Raw genomic sequence first — 7,837 nt, forward strand, 5'->3', positions numbered from 1 at the left:
ACTATTAATGTTCTCCCAATATGAAATCTGGATTAAAAATTTCAATTTCTTTGTAGGCGCCACATTCTGATTAGAAATCTTTGTTTAGACCTGAATCTAGCAAGCTCCAAAGATACTTAGATCTTTTAAATTGCTGGGCTCCATATCACTCTGACCTCCCTTGATTTTGTTTGCCCAGATCTAAGAATTACTGACTTTAAACTAGCTCTAATACTCGAGTGTTCCACAGACAGAGAGACAGACAGTCAGACAATAAACATCACACATGTGCACAAATATATACTTGATCGATCAATCTGACCCTTCAAGAATGGCAGGAAAAAACTGATAGACTGAGAAAGGAAAGAGCAGTCCCCAGGGCAAAGTGAGCCCTGTTGGCCGATTGGGAACATTGCTCCCCGTTTCTCTGCCTGAGCAGCCAGTTTCCTGCTTGTTGAAAAAACGGGTCAAGAAAGCACTTTTGTTGATATAAGCTGGCAAAACCTTCTCAAAAGTTGTTGAAAAGTAAGCAGAACTAAGAAAGATAATGAGACAATTGCACACACACTAGGAGCACACGCACAAATCTTACTCCTGCACACGCTCGGACCGGTCCTTCTTTCACGCGGGTGCGCACCCCACTCACCACATTCACACTGAGACTCCCGATCCTGCCCTACGGGCATCATCTTCAGTCTTGAAGTAATACTGGTTCCTGCTCCAGCCAGGCCAAGTCTGAATAACTGTTCTGTGAGCGAGACCACTAGTTGGTCACTCCCGACGCGGCTGACTGAGCACAAGCAAGTTCCTGGGCAGTGGCAGAAGGGACACTGTCCTCAGAGGATTCATTTATTCTCTGGGTGGAAGTCGGTTCAGCCTGAGCAGGTGTGTCGACCTGCCTTATCAGTCGTTCGGGGAGCCAGCGGGCTACACTATCAGCAGCATCAAATATGCAGGCTGATCCTCGGCCCCATATAAGGACTGGATCAGGGCCCTTCCATAGACCACTCAGAGGGTCTTTCCACCTTACTTTTGCATAAGTGTGGCTGGTGGAAGTATGCCAAAAACGGTCCGCTGCACTGCGACCTTCTTTGTCCAGTATAAGAAAGTTCATGACAAACAAAGCGTGAGATAGTAACGTCTTAGGGGAAAGTGAGGCTGGGTACAGTTCCTTTTCTGTCTGGAGCTTTTGAATATATGTTTTAAGAGTGAGATGGGCTCGCTCCACTATCCCCTGCCCTTGAGGGTTATAGGGGATCCCTGTATGATGGGAAATCTGCAGCTTCTTACAAAAATGCTCAAACTTTTTTCCAGTGTATCCTGGACCATTGTCTGTTTTTATTAGCTGTGGTTTGCCCAGTACAGAAAAGCAGTGCAAGACATGAGCAATGACATTTTTTGAGGCCTCTCCAGTCTGGGCTGAGGCGCAAATAAACCCACTAAAGGTATCAATAGTCACATGCACATATTTAAGCTGCCCAAAGGAATGAATATGAGTGACATCCATTTGCCAGATGGCATTAGGGACTAGTCCTCGGGGATTGACCCCTAAGTGAGGCACGGGTAGAAGGGATACACAGGAAGGGCACTGGCGCACAATCTGCCGTGCCTGCTCACGCGTGATTTTAAACATAAGGCGGAGAGTTTGAGCATTCAGATGGTGAAGGGCATGTGCAGTTGTGGCCTCCTGCAGCGGATCTGCTTGTAGAGTTAGCGCTGTGAAAGATCGGGTGGCCAAATCTGCCAAGTGATTACCTGCCGCCAGTGGCCCAGGGAGGTTAGTGTGGGCACGAAGATGACCTATGAAAAATGGAGCTCGCCGGGAGCGAATATACTGTTGGATTTGCAAAAACAATGACGTTGCGGGGGAGGAGGGTTTAATGTAACTAATAGTCTCCAGTAATGGTATAGAGAAGGCCACATAGGCACTATCCGTGTATAAATTAAAAGGAAGAAGGGAAAAATTTTTAAAAACCATTAGAACAGCTGTGAGTTCAACCAGCTGAGCAGAGGACTCCTTTGTGGAAAAAGAAACAGTCTCACCCTCACAGGCATAGGCGGCCTGGCCATTAGAGGATCCATCAGTGAAAATCACTTTAGCCCCAGGGATAGGGCTGGTCTTAGTGACAACAGGAAAAACCCATTGATGTAAAGCCATAAATTGTATCAACTTATGGGGGGGATAATGATTATCTAAAATTCCTGAAAAGGAAGCGCAGGCGATGGGCCAATCATCAGTATTTTGAAGAAGCCAATCTATCTGTTCCTTATTGTAGGGTTGAATAACAGAAGCCGGTTCAAGACCAAAGTGTCTACGAGAGAAACCCCTTCCTTCAATAATTAAGGATGCCACTAAGAGATAGTAGGGTACAAGAACTTTCTTTGGTGTGGCAGGAAGGTGAATCCAAGAAACAGGGTTTTCCTGCCAAATTAAGCCCGTGGGAGAATGAGGAGTAGCGAAGATAAGGAGGTGAAAAGGGCGCTGATAATCTAGAGAGCAAACAAAGTGACCTTCAATCGCTTTTTCTATGAGAACTAGGGATTCTCGGGCTGCTGGTGTCAGACTCCGAGGGGAAGAAGGGTCAGCGTCACCGCGCAAAAGGTCATACAGGGGCATAAGGTCTCCTTTGGTAAGTTTCAGATAGGGACTGAGCCATGTAATATGCCCAAGCAGTTGTTGAAAATCATGTAGTGTCTTTAATGAAGTAAGCTTCAGCTGCGTTTTTTGCAAAAGTACACGGGACCCCTGAAGACGAAATCCAAGAAAGGTATAAGGGTCAGCGATCTGAATTTTTTCGGGGGCAATTTGAAAGCCAGACTGAGTAAACGCACGGATCACCTGATTGCAACAGAGCATAGTGGCCTGTGGGTCAGATCCAGCAAGCAGTATATCATCCATATAATGGATCATATAGATGTCGGGCCATTGTGCCCTAATGGGAGCAAGAATTTGAGCCACAAATTTTTGACACAGTGTGGGGCTATTTGCCATTCCCTGGGGTAAAACCTTCCATTGAAAACGTTGCATGGGCTCTTTATAATTAATAGCTGGCAAACTAAAGGCAAAACGGGGGCGATCATCAGGATGCAAGGGAATTGAGAAGAAGCAGTCTTTTAAATCGAGTACTATCTTATACATTTCTGAAGGGATGGCTGCTGGGGACGGCAGTCCAGGTTGAAGCGCCCCGAAAATGACCATGGTTTTATTTACTGCTCGTAGATCCTGTAGCAGTCGCCAACTGCCGTTTTTCTTTTTTATAACAAAAATGGGTGTGTTCCAGGGGGAAGAGGTGGGTTCTATGTGTCCCGCCGCGAGTTGTTCCGGCACTAACAACCTGGCAGCCTGTAATTTTTCAGTGGGAAGCAGCCACTGGTCCACCCATACAGGCTCATTGGACTTCCATATGATCTTATCCGTATGGGGTGCAGGAGGAGCAGTGGCAGTAACTGAGAATAAACCTAAGCCTGTGTGGTCATTTTTCACTGGGTCGAGGGCTAGCGGCGCAGGCGTGCCCTGGAGGTATTTTCCTAGAACCTTTCCGGGAGAATAACCTGCTGAAAGGAGCATGTCTAGGCCCTTGGCATCAATTAGTATAAGGTCCATTTGTGAAAGGATATCCCTGCCCCAGAGATTGAGTGGGAGTCCGGGCAGAACATAGGGGCGTACCATCCCGGATTTTCCCTCCTTGGTGCGCCAATCAAGCGTAAATGAGCTTAACATAGGGTTTTGGGATTGACCTATACCCTGAAGGTGAGTCAATGAGGGGGTGAGGGGCCACCTTTTTGGCCAGTCTTTTTCAGCAATGACTGTTACATCCGCACCAGTGTCAATCAGACCTAAAAATTCCTTCCCGTTGATCTCTAAAGTCATCAAGCCCTTGTGATTAAGAATGCGTTGGGCAAAAAATGCAAAAGTCTCTGACATTGGGGGTGGTTTTTGTACTGTTGTTATTGGAATGAGTATTAGCTGTGCTAGCCGCGCGCCAGCGTCCAAGACTGAAAATGGGGAGAGTGATTCAACTACTACTCCAATCTGCCCTTGAAAATCAGCATCTATAATCCCGGGGAGTACTTGCACGCCCTGAGGGAGCATATTGCCTCGCCCAATAATTAGGCCAAAAGTTCCAGATGGCAAAGGGCCACAGGCGTTGACATACACTATCTGGGGTCCCTGTTCTTTAACTAATATTGTGCGGGAGGTGGCACAGAGATCCAATCCGGCTGAGTATGGGATGGCTCTGCAGAGGGGTTGGGTGCCGATGGGTTGAACAGCCCATGATTTTGAGGTGCCCCGGTCATGGGAGAGGGAGCGAATTGGGGGCTGGACGCCGATGGGTTGAACGGCCCATGATTCTGAGGTGCCCCAGACACGGGAGAGGGAGCGGACTGGGGGCCCTGGGGCTGGCCCTGTGCCCAGTTTCCCGGCCTGGCCTTCTGGCGGCACTCTGACGCCCAGTGGAAACCCTGTTTGCACTTAGGGCAAGGACTTCTAGGTCTGGACCGCGATTTTTTATTGGGACAGTTTCTTAAGAAATGTCCAGGCTGCCGACAGCCAAAGCACAGCTTGTTCTGACTGCTCGATGGTTGAATAGAGAACTGTTTGAAGGCAGCCCCTATAGCATGCCCTATTTTTTGGGTGGTGGGATCAACCTCGGAGCATAGCCGAATGTATTCTGAGAGGGTCTTCCCACGCTTATAGGGGCGGAGTGTGGCCTGGCAGATGGGATTAGCATTCTCATAGGCCAAATGGCGGATCAGCTCATTATCCGTCTCTTCGTTTCCCATGAGTTTTTCAGCCGCCTCTGTGAGGCGCCCTATGAAATCACTATAGGGCTCGTTAGCTCCCTGACGAACTTTGGCTAAGGATGTTACCACCGACCCTTTAGAGGGAAGTGCCTTCCAGGCCCGGAGGGCAGCCACATGTATTTGGGCAAGTAGCCCTGGGGGAAATTGAGCCTGCACCTCATTAGAATCAAAGGGTGCCTGACCCTGAAATTTAGCAAAGATCCAGGATGAGGAAGAGCCTCCTGCCTCGACGTTGCGGCGCGCCATTTCTTGGCATCGTTCTAAATAATCTGCTTTCCACAAGAGATAGTCTCCCCTACTCAGGACAGCCTTAGCGACTGAGAACCAGTCGTTCGGCGTGAGCCATCCCTCACAAAAGGAGTCCAAAAGGCCAAGCGTAAAAGGAGCAGTGGGGCCGCAAGAAGAGACAGCAGCCTTTAAATCTTTCAGGTCTTCGAATTTCAATCTACGGTAGCTTTGGCGGATTGGTGCCTGCAGAGCTACGTCCTGAGGGGAATTTTCCTCTTGGGAATGTGCCCCTTCCTCAGGCTGATCGGCCTCCTCAACTTCTCTGTCTGAGGGATCATCATCAGGTGGAGCCGTGGCAGAGGTGGGGTATTTGGGGGCCCGAGAATGGGACCTGGTAACTGGGAAGGCAGCCATAGGTTTTGAAGCTAGAGTGTGGCAGGGCGGAGGAGAGACCGAATTTGCACTAGATTCTTGGGAGAGGGTAGAAGGCTGCAGGGCACTCACTAGTTCTTGAACCACCTGCCTTATTAAGGCAGCGGTGTCCTGGGCAAGCTGGCGGGGTGCCTCACTGGCGTATGGGGGATTAAAAAAGGCAGTGTCATGGGACAGATAATGGAGTGGTGGAGCTGACGGCTGACACCTCTCCTCCTCATCTACCTGGGTAGCCTTGTCCTCCAGCTTACACCTCTCCTCCTCATCTACCTGGGTAGCCTTGTCCTCCAGGGGCAAGGATTTAAGTTCCGGAGGAGAGGGATCGGGGATATCAGAAGTCACAGGATAAAGTCTCGGAGGTGCCTCTGCGCGGGAGGAGTCAGTCCCCTGCATGAGGGGTGCCTCATCCCCAAAGACTGAGGAAGCCTCTGAACTCTCATACTTTTTCCTCAAAAAAATCTCAATTTCGGAAACACGGTGCTGAATCTCTGAAAATGGCTGACTTTTTCTCGCCTTAAAAATCTCATTTAAGATCCAAATAAAATTAGCGAGACAAAGGATGCAAATAACACAAAGGATGCAAATAACTGGGGATTCCCAGGAGTAGGTAGGGATGGAGGAATCAGAGGGTAAGTAGGCCATTCCCGCACCACGGTGTGTGCCAAGAGAAAGGCGACCCTCAGAAATACTCACTTTTTCCGTGAATTCGACAGCCACGTTGGGCGCCAGGTGTGGAAGTCGATGTGGAGGTCTCGTTCTGTTCAGCAGGGAGAACCCTTCGTAGGGCGCAGCCGAAAGAACAGACGCAGAGCCCGGAGGAGGGAGAAAAGGCGTTTATTCTATGGCAGTTACAGTATTTTATACCTCCCTGTTGGGAGGAGGTGGTTCCAGGACCCCCAACAGAAGTGCAGGGTGTGGCACGGGATTTAGCTAGTAATAAACAAATGCTGATAGGATAAGATCAGTAAGATTAGGAGTGGCAACCTTTGCTAGGTGTGGCATGGGGTTAGCTAGTGATTAAACAAATAGTGACAGGATAAGATCAGTAAGGTAAAATGGCTCCCTACATTGGAGGACCGTATGGGATGTTAGGGCTTGAACCTGGGTCGACCACGTGCAAGGCAAACTCCCTCCCCACTGTACTATCACTCCAGCCCCTGAGATGTTTTAGATGGTCCCTGTGGTCCATCTCGACGAGTTGCCCCCGGGCCTGATCAGGGCTGTAGCACCACATCCAGCCTTCCACACAGTCCCAGGTAGTGACTTACAGGCTCAAAGAGAAAATTGTCAGCAACTCCCTAGAGGACTCCAGATAACCAAATCTAAGATTTTGGGCCATCGGTTCTGCCGACACACTGGACTACCAGGCAAAGGTTTGAACAAAGCAACGGCAAAGTTGTCATTTAAAGAATCTGCAGTCATCCCCAGGGAATGGGGTGCCAGTTCTCCACACCATCAAATTCCAGAAAAGCCCCCAAAAGTTGTAGGATCGTGATCAAATGACCACTGATAGCATCAAGAGAATAAAATTTGAAGGAGTGTATTCACCCCTGCTGGCGGACTGTCCTGCTAGGCATAGCAGCAGCCTCCCAGCAGAAGCACAGGCTTTTGATTAGGAAAAACCACATGCTGGTGCACCTGTTATTTTAATAAGCACCCACAAAGTTAGGTTACTTCACCAGGCCCATGGTCTGCTGCCAGGTAGATTTATGTAAACATAGTGATGCAGGCATAATTACAGAAACGAGAAAAAGAGATTACCAAGGCAATCAACTCTTGATCTTTAACCACTTCACTTTTGGGGATCCCAACCCATTGTTCCTATTTACACTCCGTGACTTGCACACCCTAGTGGTGCAGTTACAGGAAATTCAGTATACTTTGGAATAACTCCTCTAAAAAAGTAAATTTCTTATTTATTTATTTATTTATTTTGCTTTTTTGGGTCACACTCGGCAATATTCAGGGGTTATCCTGGCTCTGCACTCAGGAATACTCCTGGAAGTGCTCAGGGGATCATATGGGATGCTGGGAATCGAACCCAGGTTGGCCATGTGCAAACGCCCTACCACTGTGCTATCACTCCAGCCCCAAAAGTAAATTTCTAAACTAACTAAACTTCATATTCTTACTATAACACATCAAATCATCATAGCCAACGTTTGCTCAGCATTTCTGAAAAAGAGACTTTCTCCGGCACACCTGCTGAACAATTGTTCTTCCCCAATGGTTCAAATATTGAAGAATTTAATTCTAGCTGGAAATCCTTCTACTATGAAACGACGAGAGACTACTCAGCTGCATGGCACTGAAGGGAACTTCTGTTCTTGTGGCTGATTTATGTTTGTGGTCAAATTCACTGCACTGTTGATGTTGAGCACTGTTTGAAGAG

Source organism: Sorex araneus, chromosome 2 (genome assembly GCF_027595985.1).
Source record: "Sorex araneus isolate mSorAra2 chromosome 2, mSorAra2.pri, whole genome shotgun sequence".
Lineage (NCBI taxonomy): Eukaryota > Metazoa > Chordata > Mammalia > Eulipotyphla > Soricidae > Sorex > Sorex araneus.